This window comes from Amblyraja radiata, chromosome 2, assembly GCF_010909765.2.
Source record: "Amblyraja radiata isolate CabotCenter1 chromosome 2, sAmbRad1.1.pri, whole genome shotgun sequence".
NCBI classification, from domain to species: Eukaryota; Metazoa; Chordata; class Chondrichthyes; order Rajiformes; family Rajidae; genus Amblyraja; species Amblyraja radiata.
The window spans coordinates 97,582,108-97,605,317 of NC_045957.1; the positions used below are offsets into that span (position 1 = coordinate 97,582,108).

The window sequence follows — 23,210 nt, forward strand, 5'->3', positions numbered from 1 at the left end:
CTCCTTTTTTATAGACTAATTTAAATTAATGCAAGATTTAAATAAATTGAAAAAGTCTGATTTTATTCATGTAAAGTCAGTGAACATTTCAAATTCATATAAGCATTAATGAGTAAAAATAGTATTCTGCCATGCAGTTTCCAAATACATTATATCTGCTCAGATTCAACAATTTTTTCTATTTTTGTTTGTAAAACTGCTTCATCAAGAGTTAATGACAAATGTTTTTGATGTCAAATCTTTTTCTTTCAAACAGTGAAATGTCTTCTTTTAGAGTGTAGTGAATGCCTGGAATTCGCTGACTTAGCATTAGATACATTTAAGGAAGAGATAGATAAATACTTGAAAGACCAAGGAATTAAGGGCTGTTGGGAACAAGCATAGAAGAGGAACTGAAACCAGCATACATCAGTCTGAAGAAGGGTCTCGACCCGAAACGTCACCCATTCCTTCGCTCCAGAGATGCTGCCAGTCCCTTTGATTTACTCCAGCTTTATGTGTTTATCTTCGCTTTAAACCAGCATCTGCAGTTCCTTCCTACACATATATCAGCCATGATCGTACTGAATGACTGAGCAGCCTGGTGATCTACTCCTGCTCTTATTTGTTTGTGCTCTTATCTTTCAGCCACACAGGAAACATTTGAGAACAAATTGGCAAAAAGATATCTGGGAAAAGCAGGAGTGAGATCTCTTAAGAAGATGTATTTGTTTTGTTGATCTTTGAAAAAGTTGAATGGACAAAAGTTCACCAATAACGCAAAATAAATTCTCAAAGTGCTTCACAAATAACAATTTACTTTTGATGTGCAGTGATATATTTATATAAATATGGTAATCAAATATATTCTGGAGTCTCACCATAGTTCCTACATTAGTAAACCAATATTTGCACCAAAAATAATGGAACCATAACACATTGCTACATCTGTCAACATTGATGAGACAGCACCCTGCTATGTCATATGATTTACCTAAAAGATAGAATTGTGTTGACATTGCTGCAGAGATATTTCTCCACGGATTGAAACAAATCCAAAGTAACACAGATCATTGTCATAGTTTTCAATAATGACAAAAACCTGGAAATGGATGTCCATCCAATTTCAGCAGAGGATTAATTCTTGATCATGAGCAAATCACTGAGGGGAAAATACAACATGCCAGATCTTTTAGAACACAGCCCGCCAACCAAAACTGCTGCCTGTTGGCACCAGATGTTGAGGACCAATCTCAGTGGCAGGATTTGACAAAAGGTAAAGTTAGGAGATATCCAGAGACTTATGACTATTAAAATGCAATGAAATGCTCACATGAGAAATAAAAAGAATCTGTGTGCCTTCATCATGGCTAATCTCTTTTCTGTCCAATACTTTTCTACATTAATCCCATATCCCTTGATTCCAATAATATCTATCAATCTTATTGATCTCTTGCCTGAATACACTCAGCAACTTAGCCTCCACAGTCCCCTTGATTTATGTAAAAGCATTTCTCCTCATGGCTAAGCTCAGATTTTAAGATTATAATAATGAAAACAGAAAATGCTGGAAGCAGCACATCAGGCATTATCTGTTGAAAGTGAAATAAAGTTAACATTGCAGGTCCTAGACCCTTCATCAGACTCTGTGCTGATGAAGGCTCTCGGACCTGAAACGCTAACTTTAATCTTCTTTCCAGAGATGCTGCTTGAACTGCTGAGTGTTTTCAATATATACAAGTTCCTTGTTATTACATTTTGAGTGTTGTCAATACTTCGTTTGTATTTCAAACTCGCAGCATCTGCAGTTAAAAAAAATTATAATTGAAGATTGTGATTCATGGTTATGGACATATATTTCATGATTAATTTTGAAAAAAAAGGATGTTCTAAGTCCTTAAAATGAGAAATACATTCATGTCCCTCATTCTTCAGATGTAGAATGTCTAGTGAATTGAAAAGTTCTATGCGATGATAACTGATTCCCCAGTGTAACACTGCAGTGTCTAAGCGAATCAGGCGATGGAGAAGACGAACAGACATGGCAGCATCTGTCACTCATTTAGTCCCAGACTCAGTAGGTTTGTGTGAGGCTGCAATGTAGTTCTGTTCAAATGGTTGAGTATTGGCAATTCCCTAAGCCAGCCAACTGCCAGCTACAGCCGGAAAATTTCAGCTCATTCTATCTACATAATACTTCAATATTTTCATCAAACTTGCTGATTCTTGGTTGTTAAAGATGCAGAGGCATGCAAAAGTGATTATCTGAACTTTAATTAGAGTACTCAAAAGATTACTGGATAATTATTAATCACTTAGTACAATTATTATTTAATATCGATAAAACTCACTATCAGATATTCATCAGGCTTATTTCCAGCATCAAACAAAACACCATTAACAGAACAAAATATCTGCTGTGAACTTCATGGTGGAGCAACGTGAGCAACGTGAGCTGGTAAACCTTGGCAGTTACATCTTAAGCCATCTAATTAAGATCACACTGCCTGATAAACACACTAATATATCTGTCTATCTAAATGCATATCTATATCATTATATTATTGACAATTTGGAACTCAACAATAGTAAGCCCATTGGATAGAGTTGTGGGAAATGTTCTTTGCCAGGCATTTCTAAGCATTGAATGTTACTTGCCACCTATCAATACATCGGAATGTTTCCAGATCCTGCTGCATGCAGGCATGGGCTTCTTCATTTACTTTGTCGTTTTGAGTGGTATTTTACATTGTGCAGTTATCAACACCCCTACTTCTCACATTTTACATTGTGCAGTTATCAAACACCCCATCTTCTACACTCTCCTCAAGTGGTGTCATGGAGTTGGGGTGATTCACCACCGACAACCACCCCTGCCTTCGTGTAAGGTATGACTCGAACGGTTGGAGTGCTTTCCCTTTGACGCTCGCTGACTTCAATTTTACCAGGACACATTGACGCCACCCTCTGTCGAATGCTGATGATAGAATATTCTCCAATTACCTGGAAGGTTGGAACTAAAACAATTCAAGAAGTTGCTCATCATCTGAGGCAAACATCAGCACTTCAACCACTCATTCCAAATGCAATTCTCCTCAATGTCCGACAATTTCCACAAAAGGCATAACACCTTCTTTGGCAGTTGCCTGAAAGACTGGTACAAAAGATACAGTGTTTATGGTATAGTTGGAAAGATGTTGCTTTATGATAAAGTTATTGGACTTGATTATGTACCATCGACACAGATTTACAAGTTCAAATGATCTGTGACAGATGAGGGAATTAAAATTCAAATAATTAAATAAAATGTGGATCGTAAAAAGCTAATGTCAGTCACAACAGTAAAATTACAGGACTTTCAGCAAAACCCCAATCTAATTCACTGATCTTCTCTACAGAAGAAAATCTGCAATCCTGATCCAACAGTGCTTCCCACAATTTGCACAGAGATGACTACAAAAGAGGACCAAATAGTAAGTCACACATATCATACTGTTTCTACAATACAATTTCTCCAAAACAAAATCATTTAGAGAATGGATAATGCATGGAATCTGCTCCCTAATTCCTGATATGTAGTGATCCCCTTGTTTACCCGTGGTTAAAAAGTGTAAACTTTCAGGTAGTTGATTCAAACACATGTTGGAAAGAATTGGTACAAAGTAAATGTGATGCAATGCAAATATAAAGCATGCTTGAAATAATTGACCCATAAATCCTTTATTAAGATAGATGCAAATTTCTAAACAAAAATAACACATTTCTATTTTGATGTACAGAAGACATAGTAATAATGCCACCTATGCTAAATCCTCAGAATCTACAGTTATATTCAAATTAATGCCAGTGTTATCTCCCAGGTCAACAAATCTAGTAGAGGCCCTAATGCACATAATTAGCCCCGTTGAGCAGGCTACATTACCCTGGACCAATACTTGTGAAATAGACATACAGTTTAGAGTTCTATCACAGAAAGGGATTATCAAGCAGACAGACAAAAAGATTCACTGACCCTTGGGAATCCTTGGCCCATGACCATTCAGGTGAAGGAGCAACAATCGGGAATGTATTGAAAACCTCGAGTCCATGAATCAGAAATACACAGAAGCCCTGAATTAATGGTAAAATAAATGGATCCACCCACCCACAAACCACCTACCCAACTCATCATGCATCTGCTGTGGAACAGTCTGCAGTTCTCACATTTGCTTCATCAGCCATTTCAGCACCCATAAATTCAGAATGAAAGCAAATCATCCTCAATACCAAGGCACTGAAAAGGACAGTGCCTTTTGAATGCAATCACAGTTATAATTTAGGAAGTGCTAGAGCCAATTTGTCCATGGAATGTACCTTTTAAAATGTATACACACACCAGAAGGTAATTTTGGTTGATGGTTAAATCATTTGGTAGAATACTGGATGGAATTCTCCTTCACTACATCAAAATAGCACCAGGTGATCACATCCAATAACTAAAGGGGGCAGACAGAGCCTGGATTTGCAATTGTATCATGTCTCATTTGTGACAACTCAGCATTCCCTCAGCACTGCACTAAAATGTCATTTAGATTGTGTACTCAAGTTTCTGGAGTGGGATTTGAAACCACAATTTTCTGATTCAGAGGGAATTTGTGATTAATTGAGTCACAACTAACCAGTTCATCCAACAACTGTGTAGAAACAGAGCACATAATAAAGCTGAGCATTTATTAAATGTATTGTCTTTTCCATAATTCAAACCTTGAAAACTATGTCTAAGTTAAATGAAACTATAGTTATAAAGCATGACAGTCATCTAGAAATTAATTTAACTTAGATTATCTCTTTAAAATTATTTTCTAAAGGACCTGAATTTAAAAAAAACCCACTTTTTCCCCCACCTAAAATATAAATAGATCTCTGCTTGAGGGAAGAATGATGCTGATAAAACACCATTGACAATTATGAAATCAACAGCTTAAAAATTGTATCTGGTTTACCTTTATTGTTGATCTCGATGGATTTCTGATTAAAATTACATCAAGGCCTAAAACCAAAAAAAGAGCTGACTTTCAGGTTTTAGGGTACAGAGCATGCTGCCCATTTTTCCTATCAAAAAGTAACAAACCTTCATGTCAATGTTTTTTTTGTTTACCAGAGATGACTGGAAAGCCATATGTTTTTTCTATTGTGCAAAGAAGAAATGACTCTCAGTCACTTGTGCTTCTGATTAGCAAAATGATTTATGCCACAATCACTAAAAAATGCCAGCAAGTGAATGAAAAAAGCACACCAGATGCGCACGTTGAAAAAAATAGCAGTAGTTGCTACATTGTAATCACAGCTACCTAGCACACTTAATTTGTTATCCACGTACAGTGTGTGGCACTCTTAGAAATGGCAAGTTTTCACTTTCTGCTTGGCAAAATAATGGGATATAAATGATACATTTTATACTTTTTGCCATGCATGATTCAATAAATTAGGCACAGTTTCGTATTTAGACTTATCATCAGGAAGAGGCTGGCAAAGATCACAGGGATTAATTGCTTCAGAGGTATGTGATGCAGGTTTCCCCTTCCCCTGCATACTTGGTAAAGAAACAATGATTAATCACTGTTTAACCATTCTCTAAAGGGAATTGAGAGTTTGCCAAACCAGGCCACATCCTCATAAATCCAGAAGTTACATTTAGATTAGTTGCCAACAAAAATAAAATAGTGAAAACTTCAGTCATCTTGAATCAACTTGCACCGAAACAAGTTACTTTTAAATAAATTGATTTAATTTTTAGTACATTTATAAGATACTAGACCACGTGCGGACCTGTTGGGCCCCGTCCCCAAGGCAATATTCCACCACTGACCAATAGCCCCCAACTGCGCAAGCGTGGCTGAGGGGTTCCCGTTGTGACGCCAGAGATCCCGTTCTGACGCGAGTCACAGCAACCCCCCCCCCCAACTGCGCCTCGCCATCCCTCTTCCTCCCCCAATCCTCCTCCATTCCCCCTCATTCTCAGCACTGCCTCCTCTTCACCCTCCTTTCCCCTCTCCTCCTCCCCTCCCCCACTCCCTCCCTCACCACTCCCTCCCCTACCCTCAGTCATTCCCTCCCTCCCTCCATAACCCCTCTCCCCTCCCTAACCCCCTATCCTCCACCCTTCACCATCCCCCCATCCTAACCCCCCACTCTCCCTCCTCACCTCCCCCACTTCCCTCCTCTGTCTCTATCCCCCACTCCCTATCTCCCCCACTCCTCCCCTCCTCTCCTCTATCCCCCCTCACCTCGCCCACTTTCCCCACTCTCCCTCCCTCTCACACCCTACCCCCTCCTCTCCCTCAATCCCCGCACTCTCCCTCAATCCCCCACTCTCCCTCCTCACCTCCCCAGGATCTCGAGGGTCCCGCTCCTCTTCCTCCCCGCGGGACTGGAGCAGCAGTGCCGTTGCCCCCAGACCCAACCCCAGCGTCAGCGTCCAGGCCCTGGATCCCCAGCGTGGCCTTTCCCCGCCCCCGTACACCACCGCGCGGGCCCGGAGCAGCAGACCCACCGCCCCCAGACGCACGCCAAGGCCCCAGATTCCCGGCGCGGCCTCTCCCTGCCCACCGCTCCCTACCCCCGCCTCTCCTTCCGTCTCCATGCTCCCCCACTCCTCACCTCCCCCCTATCGCACTCCCCCATGCTCTCTCCTCACCTCCCCCATTGCCCTCCTCTCCCCCACTCCCTACCTCTCCCACTTCCCCCTCCTCTACCTCTACCCCCCACTCCCTACCTCTCCCACTCCTGCCTCCTCTCCCTCTATCCCCCCTCCACCCCCTCTCCCTCCTCACCTCCCCCATTTTCCCCTCCCTACCCCCCTCCTCTCCCTTTATCCTCCTGCTCCCCATTCCTCACTGCCCCTTATCCCACCCCCCCCCCCCCACAATGAAAACTGCGATATTTTTTTTTAATGAAACCTCCCCTCCAAGAATTTGATTAAAATTGAGTCTTTTTGAAAATCGCGATTTTTAATGTAAATTAGATTTGCGATCCCATTGTGACGTCATTGTGATGCCGTATGCTGCTAACAGGCAGGGCGTGGAAAAGTGATTTTTGTAAAAGTGGTTTTTGCAAGCTTAAAATGTGAATAACTTAATATAACCAATCCGAACGAAACTTGCCACAGTACACCTCAGGACAATAGTGAGTAAGGTGGGCCATAAATTGTACCACTATCGTGTACCATTTTGACGTCGTTTCGGAATCACACTCGCACGCACGCATACAAACAAACAAGATTAGAGTTTAAGTAATATATATATACTAGACCAAATGGGACCAGTTGGGTCCCTGTCACACGGGAAGCCTGGTACCCCAACACAATATTGCACCACTAAGCCATAGGCCCCAACTCAACCCGTTCCCCAACGTAAGATCACACCACCCCTTGCCTCAAGGGAGAGCTAGATGGGGCTCTTAAAAATAGCGGAGTCAGGTGATATGGGGAGAAGGCAGGAACGGGGTACTGATTGGGGATGATCAGCCATGATCACCTTGAATGGCGGTGCTGGCTCGAAGGGCCGAATGGCCTAATCCTGCACCTGTTGTCTATTGTCTCCCAAGCACTGGACTTTAAAGAAAATTCCAATTGCACTTCCCCTGCCTGCCACAGTTACTTCCAATACCAATTCACCCTCCCCCTCCTGTTCAAGCACTTGCTGCCAGGAGCTGCAGTAAGTGTTGTATGATGGCAACATTGTTGCAAATGTAGGATGGAGGACTGTGAGATCCCATTGTGACGTTATAGCTCCTGTTCAGGTGAAAACTTGGTGGAAGCACAGAGTGTTCCTGGATTGCAATTTTGTATGGAAGTTTGTTGCAAGCTGGGCCAGCAAGGATTTAGCAGTAAAAATCTTTTGAAAGTTGAATATTTAAACTTAAAATTCATGAATAACTTGTGAAATATAACATCAAATCTGAAGGAAAGTTGACAGGAACGACCACGAGACAAAGGTGCATAAGGTGGTGCAAAGATTTTAGCGCTACCGTGTACCGTTTTGGCGTAGTTGCAAGATCACATGGGACAACAAACACAAACAAACATAGATAGAAAGAAGACACGTTTTAGTAATATATATATATATATAGATAGATTTATTGCATTTGTTCTTACGTAGCAATTGTATTACCCACCATGTTTACGGCCTTGCCAACCAAAGTTTTGATATGTTCAGTATTGCTTGGTAAAACATAATGAATACAAGATAATTTCGACTCAGCTGAGACCTACATTCTTAGTTTGTTGATATATATTTCAAAAAATCTTAACATAGAAACATAGAAATTAGGTGCAGGAGTAGGCCATTCGGCCCTTCGAGCCTGCACCGCCATTCAATATGATCATGGCTGATCATCCAACTCAGTATCCCGTACCTGCCTTCTCTCCATACCCTCTGATCCCCTTAGCCACAAGGGCCACATCTAACTCCCTCTTAAATATAGCCAATGAACTGGCCTCGACTACCCTCATGGCAGAGAGTTCCAGAGATTCACCACTCTCTGTGTGAAAAAAGTTCTTCTCATCTCGGTTTTAAAGGATTTCCCCCTTATCCTTAAGCTGTGACCCCTTGTCCTGGACTTCCCCAACATCGGGAGCAATCTTCCTGCATCTAGCCTGTCCAACCCCTTAAGAATTTTATAAGTTTCTATAAGATCCCCTCTCAATCTCCTAAATTCTAGAGAGTATAAACCAAGTCTATCCAGTGTTTCTTCATAAGACAGTCCTGACATCCCAGGAATCAGTCTGGTGAACCTTCTCTGCACTCCCTCTATGGCAATAATGTCCTTCCTCAGATTTGGAGACCAAAACTGTACGCAATACTCCAGATGTGGTCTCACCAAGACCCTGTACAACTGCAGTAGAACCTCCCTGCTCCTATACTCAAATCCTTTTGCTATGAAAGCTAACATACCATTCGCTTTCTTCACTGCCTGCTGCACCTGCATGCCTACTTTCAATGACTGGTGTACCATGACACCCAGGTCTCGCTGCATCTCCCCTTTTCCTAGTCGGCCACCATTTAGATAATAGTCTGCTTTCCTGTTTTTGCCACCAAAATGGATAACCTCACATTTATCCACATTATACTGCATCTGCCAAACATTTGCCCACTCACCCAGCCTATCCAAGTCACCTTGCAGTCTCCTAGCATCCTCCTCACAGCTAACACCTACCCCCAGCTTAGTGTCATCCGCAAACTTGGAGATATTGCCTTCAATTCCCTCATCCAGATCATTAATATATATTGTAAATAGCTGGGGTCCCAGCACTGAGCCTTGCGGTACCCCACTAGTCACTGCCCGCCATTGTGAAAAGGACCCGTTTACTCCTACTCTTTGCTTCCTGTTTGCCAGCCAGTTCTCTATCCACATCAATACTGAACCCCCAATGCCGTGTGCTTTAAGTTTGTATTAAAGAATCAATCCCGAATAAGTGAAGAAAATATCTTGAAATTCCTTCTGTGCAAGCTTGTAAAGGCTACTCAGAGCTACTGGGATGACCAATGTACAAGTGGTTGGTGTATAATGGTTTATACAAAGTTGTATAAGATGTTGGTGAGACTGCATTTAGAGTATTGTGTTCAGTTCTGGGCATCATGTTATAAGAAAGATATTGTCATGCTTGAAAGCGTTCAGAGACGATTTACGAGGATGTTGCCAGGACTAGAAGGTGTGAGCTATAGGGAGAGGTTGAGTAGCCTGGGTCTCTATTCCATGGAGCGCAGGAGGATGAGGGGTGATCTTATAGAGGTATATAAAATCATGAGAGGAATAGATAGGATAGATGCCCAGAATCTCTTGCCCAGAATAGGGGAATCGAGGACCAGAGGACATAGGTTCAAGGTGAAGGGGAAAAGATTTAATAGGAATCTGAGGGGTAACTTTTGCACACAAAGGGTGGTGGGTGTATGGAACAAGCTGCCACAGGAGGTAGTTGAGGCTGGGAATATTCCGACATTTAAGAAACAGTTATAGGTACATGGATGGACAAGTTTGGAGGGATATGGACCAAACGCAGGCAAGTGGGGATAGTGCAGCTGGGACATGTTGGCCGGTGTGGGCAAGTTGGACTGAAGGCCAGTTTCCACACTGTATCACCCTATGACTCTCTATAGAGAAAAATGTAACACAAAAATGTATTTAAATTCAGAAGGGCATATTTGTAATTATATTGGTCACACAAGGAACAACATAAGCAAAATGAATTAATTTCTTAATACAAATTTGAACTATATTTCCTTTAAAAGTGCTTCCAGTTAATTATTTCTTTATCTCAGTTTCCAAATTCACTCAACTTGCAATGACCATTTCCTTTGCATCACTACATATTACAGAATGGAATTGTCACCAGATGAGTTAAGGGTTGCTGCCTCAGGCTTACAGGAATGTTCCAAAACAAAAAAATACATTATGCTTGGAGAATTTAGTGATCATTATTAGCTAATTAAAATCAACTGTTGATCCATTTCAGATGTCAGCATTGTACAATTTCCTGAACTTAAGGATCTTCTATTCAGGAAGATCCTGTTGTAGTTATCACAGTCAGAGTTGTCCATGCTCTTGAATATGGCAGGATTATGACGTCTCTGAATTTCCCTGTCATATCTGTTGTTCATTTTGTTCATGATGGGCTCAGTACACATTAAAAAACTAAAACCTTTTATCCTCCAAAACAATACTTAAATGTTTGTGATCTTCTACCTGTATGAATGCTTCCTGAAAGCAGCATAATTTTCTCTGTTAGAATATTATGAATTGATTTTGAGTAGACAGACAATAGGCAGGTAGAGAATTGTACAATGACACTTTTCAAATTATTTTAAATTCTTTAGTACATCTGACAAATACGACCTAACCAATGTTTTGCACAACTGGAAGTTGATGTCCGAACTCTTGTACTTAATGCCTTGGCTGATGAAGGTAAGCATGCTATATCCCTTCCTCACCACCTTGTCAACCAGTGTTTCAGATTTCAGGGAACAATGTTCATGCATACTCCATTCGACAATACTCCCCAATGCCCTGCTATTTAATAAGCATGTCCTGCCCTGGTTCAAGTTCCCAAAATGCATCACCACGCACTTGTCAGACAGTATCTTGACGAGCTTTAGTTTGGAATTTCAACTCCTCCAAAGCAAAAAAACCTCTCATCAACAATTCTGCAGCTATAAATATGCATCTCACAACTGCTTCTAAACATAATAAAAACAGATATACAATTGCACAGGTAAGGGAAACCCAAATAAAGTAGACGTCAAGCAGATAAGAACAATATTTGACAATATGACAATGGGTTAATATAAAACATGCATTTAATACAATCAGTCAGGTGTAAAAGGATAGACAATTCATTTCCATTCGAGTTCTTAAGTTAAAATTACTTTCAACAAATCTCCACTCAGACCCTTACTGATACGAAAATAAAACAATGTGGAAAGTGAAGGAAGAAATAAAATTTGCTTTATCTTTAAATACCAACCGAAAATAACAGTCTAGTAGTCATTTAATACCTTACAGTAAAACTGTAGAACTCGCCACATGAAAGTTTGCTGAATAAGATAAATACAATTAGACAATAGATGATAGGTGCAGGAGTAGGGTTTCGGCTGATCATCCACAATCAGTACCCCATTCCTGCCTTCTCCCCATATCCCTTGCCATCCTTAAGAGCTCTATCTAATGGGCCTGTCCCACTTAGGCGCTTTTTCAGCGGACTGCCGGCGATTGTCAAGTTGCCGGCAGTCGCCTGAAAAACCAGCAACTGGAACGGCGACTGTCGGAGTGGAACACACACACACACACACACACACATCGCAAAGGCGGGGGCCAGGGCAAGCGGGGGGAGCGCTGTCTGAAATTCACACGGTGCAAAGCCAAGGTGATACAGACACACACTGCGATGAACAGGAAGGTTAGCGCTGTAATTAAGACAGCTAGCATAGTGTACGGTAAAGCCTTTAAAAGAGGGGAGGCAGAAGGGGGGAGAAAGGGGGAGGGGGGGAGAAGGGGGGAGAACGAGGGAAAAGGAGAGAGAAGGAGTGGAGACAACCTTTAAGAAGCCAGACAACTTTTAATAAACCAGAGGTACACAGCTGTGAAGTTCGGCGGACATTTAACATTACCGGTCGGTTATCCTTGGTTCTGAAAACTACTGCTTACTTTTTTTTTCCCCAATGAGCCAAAGAAATTCACCGGTCAGCACCGGCTACAACCCACGAGAACTTAAGAGAACCTTCGACCTCCAGGCAACCCACTAGGACCTCCTTGCGACCCACCTAAGGCTCGTGAATTCTCGCTACTCTTCATGGCGGCTTGTTGAAAAATTCTCGGCGACCATAATGAGGCCACGACTAGTTCCCAGAATGTGGGAACTCCTCACGACCATGAAGGCGACTCCCCGGCAATCACCTGCGAACATGTGGCGACTGCATAGTCTCCTGCAGTCGCCTAAAAAGTCGCCTAAGTGGAACAGGCCCATAACTCTCTTGAAAGCATCCAGAGAATCTGCCTTCTAAGGCAGAGAATTCCATAGATTCACAACTCTCTGGGTGAAAAAGTTTTTCCTCATCTTCGTTCTAAATGGCCTACCCCTTATTCTTAAACTGTGGCCACTGGTTCTGCACTCCCCCAACATCGGTAACATGTTTCCTGCTTCTAGTGTGTCAAATCCTTTTATAATTTTATATGTTTCAATAACAATCCCTCTCATCCCTCTAAATTCCAGTGTATAAGAGCCCAGTCGCTCCATTCTTTCAACATATGACAGTCCAGCCATCCCGGGAATTAAGCTCGTGAACCTACGCTGCACTCCCTCAAGAGCAAGAATGTCCTTCCTCAAATTTGGAGACCAAAACTGCACACAATACTCCAGGTGTGGTCTCACCAGGGCCCTGTACAACTGCAGATGGACCTCTTTGCTCTATACTCAACACCTCTTGCAATGAAGGCCAACATGTCATTAGTTTTCTTCACTGCCTGCTGTACCTGCATGCTTACTTTCAGTGATTGATGTACCAAGGATACCCAGATCTCGTTGTACTTGGCCATTTCCTAACTTGACACCATATAATATAACCATATAACAATTACAGCACGGAAACAGGCCATCTCGACCCTTCTAGTCCGTGCCGAACACATAATCTCCCCTAGTCCCATATACCTGCGCTCAGACCATAACCCTCCATTCCTTTCCCATCCATATAACTATCCAATTTATTTTTAAATGATAAAAACGAACCTGCCTCCACCACCTTCACTGGAAGCTCATTCCACACAGCTACCACTCTCTGAGTAAAGAAGTTCCCCCTCATGTTACCCCTAAACTTCAGTCCCTTAATTCTCAAGTCATGTCCCCTTGTTTGAATCTTCCCTACTCTCAGTGGGAAAAGCTTTTCCACGTCAACTCTGTCTATCCCTCTCATCATTTTAAAAACCTCTATCAAGTCTCCCCTTAACCTTCTGCGCTCCAAAGAATAAAGCCCTAACTTGTTCAACCTTTCTCTGTAACTTAGTTGCTGAAACCCAGGCAACATTCTAGTAAATCTCCTCTGTACTCTCTCTATTTTGTTGACATCGTTCCTATAATTAGGCGACCAAAATTGTACACCATACTCCAGAATTGGCCTCACCAATGCCTTGTACAATTTTAACATTACATCCCAACTTCTATACTCAATGCTCTGATTTATAAAGGCCAGCACACCAAAAGCTTTCTTTACCACCCTATCTACATGAGATTCCACTTTCAGGGAACTGTGCACAGTTATTCCCAGATCCCTCTGTTCACCTACATTCTTCAATTCCCTACCATTTACCATGTACGTCCTATTTTGATTTGTCCTGCCAAGATGTAGCACCTCACACTTATCAGCATTAAACTCCATCTGCCATCTTTCAGCCCACTCTTCCAACTGGCATAAATCTCTCTGTAGACTTTGAAAATCTACTTCATTACCCGCAACCCCACCTATCTTAGTATCATCTGCATACTTACTAATCCAATTTACCACACCATCGTCCAGATCATTGATGTACATGACAAACAACAGTGGACCCAACACAGATCCCTGTGGCACCCCACTCGTCACTGGCCTCCAACTTGACAAACAACCATCCACCATTACTCTCTGGCATATCCCATTCAGCCACTGTTGAATCCATCTTGCTACTCCACCATTAATACCCAACCATTGAACCTTCTTAACCAACCTTCCATGAGGAACCTTGTCAAAGGCCTTACTGAAGTCCATATACACAACATCCACTGCTTTACCCTCATCAATTTCCCGAGTAACATCTTCAAAAAATTCAAGAAGATTAGTTAAACATGACCTTCCAGGCACAAATCCATGTTGACTGATCCTAATCAGACCCTGTTTATCCAGATGCTTATATATATTATCTCTAAGTATTCTTTCCATTAATTTGCCCACCACTGACGTCAAACTAACAGGTCTATAATTGCTAGGTTTACTCTTAGACCCCTTTTTAAACAATGGAACAACATGCGCAGTACGCCAATCCTCCGGCACTATTCCCGTTTCTAATGACATTTGAAATATTTCTGCCATAGCCCCTGCTATTTCTACACTAACTTCCCTCAATGTTCTAGGGAATATCCTGTCCGGACCTGGAGACTTATCCACTTTTATATTTCTCAAAAGTGTCAGTACTTCCTCTTCTTTGATCCTCATAGTTTCCATAGCTACTCTACTTGTTTCCCTTACCTCACATAATTCAATATCCTTCTCCTTATAATCTGCCTTCCTGTTCTTGCCATCAAAGTGGATAACCTCACATTTATCCACATTAAACTGCATCTGTCATGCATCTGCCCACTCACCCAACCTGTCCAACTCACCCTGCATCCTCATGGCGTCATTCATAGCGACAATGTAAGATTAATATAAATAAATTCATCATGCTGAGGAAGCTGGATAGTGCACCCTTATTTGGTGCATTAATCAATCGTGCCATTTCAAGCTAAAACCCTACCTTGTCTACAACAAAATAATAAGCCAAAAGTGGAATCAATACGTAACAGCAAAACAAGCAAATTGATGAGAAGGCAGCAACACACATTGTGGCTGCCAAGATGGAGAGACGCTGCAATGAACAGAAAGACACTTCTGATTTAGAAAAGATACCTGGGCATGCCAGGAGGGTGCTCTTGTGTGCCATAAGAGTTAGAAACTATATCACAGTCTCTCCACTAGTTGCAAAAATCCACATATAAGCAGTACACAAATACATTTTATGTCCTCACAAAAATAAAACCAGGGTGAGCTGTAAACCACTGAAAGCAGTTGTACTATGCCATTTCAGTAATTGAACAAGGATGAATTTGTTGGTACAAAAAGCTGGAGTAACTCAGCTGGTCAGACAGCATCCCTGGAGAAAAGGAATAGGTGATGTTTCGGGGTGAGACCCTTCTTCAACTGCCTGACCCGCTGAGTTAATCCAGATTTTTGTGTCCATCTTCAGTTTAAACCAGCATCTGCAGTTCCTTCCTACACAGTAATTAGTTGATATCTTATACCCACTGTTGAAGGACTTGGAATTAGCATGTGAGTGATTAATAATTTTCAAATCGATTCCTCCATTTGATTATTAAAAGCAAAATATGACAGTTTCTAACAGTCTGACATTTAAAATTAAAAAAATTAAAGGCTGAAATGGGCACAGTCTGAATCCTTATGTCATTAAGTACTGGGAAGTCACTGGCCCAATTTATTGATAAGCATTGTTTAATCCAAAAATGATCATGAGGGATTTACTTATTTTTGGTCGATTTGCACATAAAACACAGACACTAAAAGATACAATTTCAAGACTACAATATTTTGATCTTCAAAGTTTACGTCACACAGGCAATGCTACACACTGTTCAATGCTAATGACATGCCCACAGTAAAAATATTTTGCAAAATATAATTTTAATTAACCTCCAGCCTGCAAAATAGACTTCTAAACGGATACAAACTAACTCACTGGCAGGTAAACTTGACTCCAAATCGTTCAGTAATATCTGATTTAACACTTCATGAACTCAGGTCAGCACCTAAAAGATGAAAATTATGAAAGCACATTATTATGCTGCCAACCAGTTACAAAATTGTTTTTAGTTAACCTATTAAGTTTTCATGATAACAATGAGCAGTACTTGAAGCAGCCCCACAAATAATGTAAAAATAAAAACAATCCATGAACCTGGAGACACAAGGAACTGCAGATGCGTAGAACACAAAATGCTGAGGAGGTCAGCAGGTGAAGCAGCAACTGTGGAGGTAATGGAGTGGCGACGACGGCCTCAAAATGTCATGGCTCAATCCCTCCACAGTTGCTGCCTGGCCCTTTGAGTTCCTCCAGCACTTTGTGATTAACTCATGAACCTTAGTACATCCTTACGTACACAAAAGTTAATTGTTTCCATCAAACTAATAATCATATTCAGCAACAATATGCCATCAGAGAAATTTGATGATAAAACTAATAGCAGTAACAGATATAACACTGAGTTTAAGAGATTACTTTCTTGATTCACTTCAACCTTTTAAACCCATCCAAAATCCCGCAATTTACATGCAACTCAATGACTCTGTTTAAGGTGTTTTGTCGAAGGTGATTTAGGAAATTTAGTATAACATTTTTCAATGCAGGCAGACCAGGCTACCTCATTCACGGGTAAAATTTAATTCAAATTGTTATCCAAATGTAGTACCAAGAAATTAGAACCAAAGAGAATTACCGATGAAAGGTCATTCTGAAATATTAATTGTTTCTAACAAAAGGTGTCTGATCTGTGGGGTAATTCTAGCATTTTCCGCTTTAATGATGAAAGAACAAAAATAAATAAAATTTTGATTCAAACATTCAAAATCATATATTAACTCGCTAAAGGGCCTGTCCCACTTCACAACCTAATTCACGACCTCTACCGAGTTTGCCGTTGACTCAGACTCACAGCATGGTCGTTACGAGGTCGTAGGTAGGTCGTAGCAGGCCGTGATGCTAGTCGTAGGTAGTCGTGGCATCAAGTAGGTCGGGGCATTTTTTCTAGCATGATGAAAAATGTCCACGAGTAAAAAAGGTTGTGAATTAGGTTGTGAAAGTGGGACAGGCCCTTTAGTGTACTTCTTCTGCCAAAATAATATAAAACTTACAGATGCAAGGCACAGAAATTCCTTTAAGTAGCATGTGGAAAGATGTTAAAACAAATATGAACACAATAACCAGGTCGTTACCCCATCACATAAATTACAAGCCATTCTTACCTGGCCATCTTAAAAGCCTACATGATTTGTTTAAACTAAAGCCTACTAATTGTTTTTAATTAATTTGTTTGGGAAGTGGACATTGGTGGACAGCATTTATTGCCAAAGATTGAGAGGAGCCACCTTCTTCAACCACTTCTTTGAGTGGTGGTTGCTGTTCCCTTACTTTGGGAATTCAGCTCTTTGGTACCTTTTTAGACCCTTGAGCCAATAATCCTGTCGATAGCCAAAATGGATATCAATGGACAGACCTTTAGGGAATAAATACCAGCCCAATAATTTTGTCAACTAACCTTCTTGACTATTGAAAGCAGATTGATTGGACAGTAACCAGCCAATTTAGATTGAACTTGCTGTTTGCAGATCAGATTCAGATTCAGATTCAACTTTTAATTGTCATTGTCCGTGTACAGTACAGAGACAACGGAATTCATTTAGCATCTCCCTGGAAGAGCGACATAGCATATGATGGAATATAGCTAGACAATTTTTCACAGTGTTGGGCCTATGGAGTATTGTAATGCCCCTGTCCCACTTAGGAAACCTGAACGGAGACTTTGCGCCCCACCCAAGGTTTCCGTTTGGTTCCCGGAGGTTTTTGTCAGTCTCCCTACCTGCTTCCACTACCTGCAACCTCCGGCAACCACCTGCAACCTCCGGGAACTGCACAGAAACCTTGGGTGGGGCGCAAAGTCTCCAGAGGTTTCCGTTCAGGTTTCTTAAGTGGGACAGGGGCATAACTGTACGAGAACAGCTTGACTAATTCTGGTGCAAGCAGAGAACTACAGCCAGAATAGTCCGATTGCTTTAATTTCATTCAGTCTCTCAGTTGTATCTTGACATTACATGAATAAATCAAATGGCACATGATTGGCTTCAGCAGTCATGGAAATCTTAGAAGGATATTGAGATGGAGAATTCAGCCAGGATTTCTGGTGGAAGGCTGCAAATGTTTCACTCTTCTTTGACACACAAATGTTGGGTTCAGTAATTTGAAATTAACACTTTGTTGAAGTTTTTGCCGATTAGCTTTTTAATTGTTTATCGCCAGTTTTATATTTAATCGTTCATAGGATGTGGATGCAACTGGCAATGCTGCCATTTATTATTGTCCATCCCCAATTGTTCCTGAACAGAAAATATACTTGCAGGCCAAGCACATTGGTAGTCTGAAGTCACAAGTAAGCCCAGCTAAGAATGGCAGGTTTCCTTCCCTGGAGGACATTACTGAATCAGATGGATGTTTATAATAGTCCAATAATTCTACGATTATCTTTACTCACTTTGGGTTGTTTTAATTCTGGTGTTAAATTCCCTGGCTGGAATGGCAGGATGTGAACCTGTGTCTCTCAATCATTGGTCCCACATTTTGGCTGCTGATCGAATAATATAACCCATATTCTATTGCAACCATGTGACTGGGAAAATTGTTATATTTGATATATGTTCTCAGCCCTTTATCATATTCTTTATATACTAAATACCATTTGGCCAAATTGTGTTCTAACTCCATTTACAAGTGGATTCCACCCATGGTGGTCTGGATCTCCAACAATGTTGAGACGGGGGTACAGGACGGAGATAAGAGAGCTTAGTGACCCTGTGTCAAGACAACAACCTCCCTCTTCTCTTCAGCAAAATAAAGGGGGAAATCATCAGCTTCAGGAAGTACAGTGTGCATCAAAAGTGCTGAAGTAGAGATTGTCAAGAGCTTCAAATTCCTGGAGGTAATTCTCATCAGCAATTTGTCCTGGCCCATCCACATTGATGTTACAGCCAAGAAACACATCTACTACTAAAGACTAAGGAAGTTTGTCATTTCTCCAATGTCTCTTACCAATTTCTAAAGATGCAACATAGAAAGTATCATATCAGGATCCCTCACAGATTGGTTTGGCAACCGCTCTGCCCAAGATAACGAAAAAAAAAAGCAGAGTTACGGTTGTAGCCCAGTCCATCAAGCAAGCCATCATCATCTCCATCTACACTTCACACTGCCTCAGGAAAGCACCCAACATACTCCAGGCCCGGTTATCATATCCCCGTCATTCCCTCTTCTCCATGTCAAGCAGGAAATAGAAATGCTTCAAAGCACTTTCCACAAGATTCAAGAACAGCCTCTTCCCTGCTGTTATCAGACTCTTGAACGCTTCTCATAAATTTAATCTTCCAATCTACCCTGTTATAACCTTTACACTTTTAATCATATCAGCACTTTCTCTGTAGTTGTCACACTACATTGTGCACTCTTTCTTTTTTGCAAGACCTGTTGTACTCATGTATGGTTTATGTTTGTGTATGGTATGACCGTGCATGGAATGCACACAAAAATCTATTGATTAATCTTGAAGGCCGTCTGACAAAATGAAATGGAAATGCCAGATTTACTCAACAGCTAAAAAAGTATCTGTGAAAAAAGAATGACCATTTTGGTCATGACTTTGCATCAGAATACAATGATTTAAGTTTGTCTAAGAGTTTACATGTGGAATGTTGCGCTTTCCATTATTGTGGGCATGAAGATGAAGCACATCAGTTATTCTCAGAGATTTCTAAACAAAGAAATCTGCAAGTTCACGATTAAATATTGAGGAATAAGTGGTTTTACAATATAATATGAATAATCAAAATTTAATAAAAACCCTTACTTATTCAAAGTCTGTAAACTTGCCAAAAAAAGTTTAAGCCAAAGGAATCAACAAGATGAAGGTACTACTGAATTATGGGAAATCAAAGGAGATTAAAATGTATTAAAATCAAAGAATCACATAAGTAAGAATAAATTACTGCCCATGACCATCTCAAAATTCATCACAGCAATGTGTAGACTGATTAACATCTACTTTTCTGGCAATAATGGAATAAGTTTATGATATTACATAATTTAAATGGAGAGATAAAGAACAGTGGCACAATGGAAGAATTGGTGGCAGCTTCAGTGGCCCAGCTTCCCCCACAGTGGTAACCATTGTGGAGGGATGATTTTTGTGTGTAAGTGATTATTTTAGTTTGTGTCCAAGATGGCTGTCGGAAGGGAGAGTGTACGCTGGCGCGGTTTAGCTGCCGCTGCTCTCTCTTCACATTGTGTTTTTGATTTTTTTGTCTTTGGATCGAATTCTGTCTTTAATTTGTGTATTGGTGATGTCTTTATTATTTATTTTACTCCGATTATATGTTTTTTACTCTTGTTAAATTCTGTAAGGTGTCCTTGAGACTTTTGAAAGGCGCCCACAAATAAAATGTATTATTATTATTAATCCTGACCTCCAAATGCTACCTATATGGAGTTTGCATGTTCTCCATGTGATCAAGTTGGTATTTCTCAAGTGTTTCAGTTTCGTCACATCCCAGATAGATGTGCTAGTTGGAAGATTAACTGACCACTGAAATTTGCCCCTAGCATGGCGATGCCCGATCAAATCTGATGGGAACACAGAAGAGTGTTTTGTTTAAAAAAGGTGGAATTAATGTAAATTTGCAAAGTTGTTGGTATGAAGAGTCTGTTTTTGTGCCATAAGGCTGAATAATTCTATAAATGAGAGGAAAAAATAACAAAAGGGGAAGATCTATGATAGTTTGGCAGGCCAGTAAGGTTAAACAACAAAAGAGATAATGGTACCAAGCAACAGAACGCAGTAATAGGACAATCTGACAATTCAAGAAACTAAAAATAGGTCAAATTCAGATCAGTTTATTACACCAGGGTACAATGAAACTCCTTGTTGGCATGAAGCTCAAAATACTCAGTATACATGACAATGATCGCTACTGAAATGTGCAATAATGGACAATATTGAGGAAGAGTTAAAAGTGCATGGCAGCACCAAGGAGGGAATGTGAAAGAGTTCAAAAGGGAACTGCAGATGCTGGAATATCGAAGGTACACAAAATTGCTGGGGAAACTCAGCGGGTGCAGCAGCATCTATGGAGCGAAGGAAATAGGCGACGTTTCGGGCCGAAACCCTTCTTCAGACTGATAGGGGGTGGGGAAAGAAAGAGTTGACTGTGATCTGGAATCTGATAAATCGAGAAGATGTAAGTGGAAGTAGCAAGAAAATGCAGTTAAAATTTTAAAGTAAAACTAGATTTTATCTTTTTACAGGAGTATTATATAGGTTGGCTAATCTATCACAAAACAATTTAAAATTATTCCTTAACTAAAATAATTTCACTCAGTTGAAAAGGAGTGTGACCTAAATCTGCTTTTATTGTGTTGGGGGGCCTTTTCTCAACTAAACCCACTCTTACATGATTTTGATCATAGTTTGGCCAACATATTGGAAAAATAAATTGCTCAAGCTCTAGCATCTATATTAGTCTGCAAATCTTCCATGGAACTAAAATCTCATGACATGTCTTGCCCTTACAGACTTTTAAAATAGTTAGAGAAATTTTAAAACTGGAATAAGTCGGCGAACTGAAGGTGGTACCAACTGCATAATTTATGTACTGTCAATCCAATCTAATGCAGTTTAAATCTTCCCAGATGGCAAAATGCATTATTAATGCACAATTTTAATGACTGGAGTTTATGTAGTTTATTTACACACAGTAAATAGAAGAAAAGGGAAAGCAGAGCAACATTGATATTTTGTCAATCCACTATCGCTGCTTCGTCAATAAGAGTTATATTAAGCATGTATGCACTTTTATCCTGCTCTTCTTACCCTGATCCTTTTCTCTCTCCCTCAGTTCTGATCAAGGGTCCCAGACACCTCCAGATTTAGGGACCGTTTCTTCCCAGCTGTTATCAGGAAAAATGAACCATCCTACCACAACAAGAGTGCAGTCCTGAACTTCTATCCACCTCACAGAAATCAGAAAATGTACTATATTGTGTATTCAGCCCATTGTGTTTGTTTCAGTGGGAAAATTTCAGCTACTGCACTTCCTCGGTGAAAATATTCTTCCTCAACAGCCTTCTAACCCACATTGTTTCTGCGCTCTTTGATTTTTGAACTCCCAATTTAGGAACAAGTTTGTCCTTGAAATTCAATCTAGATCCCTCTTAATTACAGCTGTCCTCAGTTTCTACCACTCCAAATAAAAACAACAGGCTATACCCTTTTAAATCTAGAACATCCTCTCTGGTACAACCATAACTCTCCTGTTAGTCGAAGTGCCAGAAACTATAAGCAGTGTTTAACATTCAATGTAAATAAGTGTTGTATTCCCAAAGACTACCCTGCTCTTATAGTACATTCATCATCTAATAAAGGAAAGATCCCCATACGCCTATCAACCTACCTACTGACCCATCATGCTAACTTTTGGGATCTATGGGTATACATTTCCATGCTCCATTTGTCTTCCATTCTTCCACAACGAATATTCACATGCACCTTCAAATTCATAAAACTCACGTCTCTACTGTTAGTCCCAGTTAATCCCACCATGTGATGACATGGTGATCACATTTCACTGTGCCAACTGGCACATGTGACAAATAAATGTATCTTGTATCTTGAAGTTATCAATTTTTTGCCAAACTGACCAGATCATATATATCTTCCTTTAGTTTAAAGCTTTCCTCCTCACCGTTAATCATTAACCATGTGGAACATTATTACCCCTCTATATTTGTCCAAATTATTACAATAAATTACAAACAGCAAAGGACCAAATATCGAGGCAAGTGGTAACAACCTTCCAGTCATAAACGTTCCTCCTTACCATGTATGTGTATTTCTCTGCTAAATCAGTAATTATTTATGCTACAAATACGTTTTTTTTAACGTCATCCAACCATTCCTCTTTGCCCATTCGCTCAGAGAAAAATGTGGATCCAGTTTGTTATTCTCCTATGGGCTCCAGGACAGTTTACGTTTTTTGAGAAGCCTGCCATGTGAAACCTTGTCAAAAACCTGGCTAAAATTCATGTGCACCACATTAAATACTCTGGTCTTGTCAACCCTTACTGTTACCTCCTCAAAGTAT

At 40.5% G+C, this 23,210-nt stretch overlaps 1 protein-coding gene across 3 annotated transcripts in view; it reads right to left on the reverse strand.

Annotated features, from left to right (window-relative positions):
• Positions 1–23,210, reverse strand: part of tbc1d5 (TBC1 domain family member 5) — a 422,753-nt gene that overhangs the window by 312,053 nt on the left and 87,490 nt on the right. For 2 of the 3 annotated variants that reach the window (XM_033050914.1, XM_033050922.1), the window contains exon 2: positions 15,991–16,060. The exons of the other annotated variant lie outside the window; for it this stretch is intronic. The gene's annotated coding sequence lies outside the window, so the exon portion shown is untranslated. The remainder of the gene's footprint in view (positions 1–15,990; positions 16,061–23,210) is intronic. 3 annotated transcript variants of the gene reach the window in all.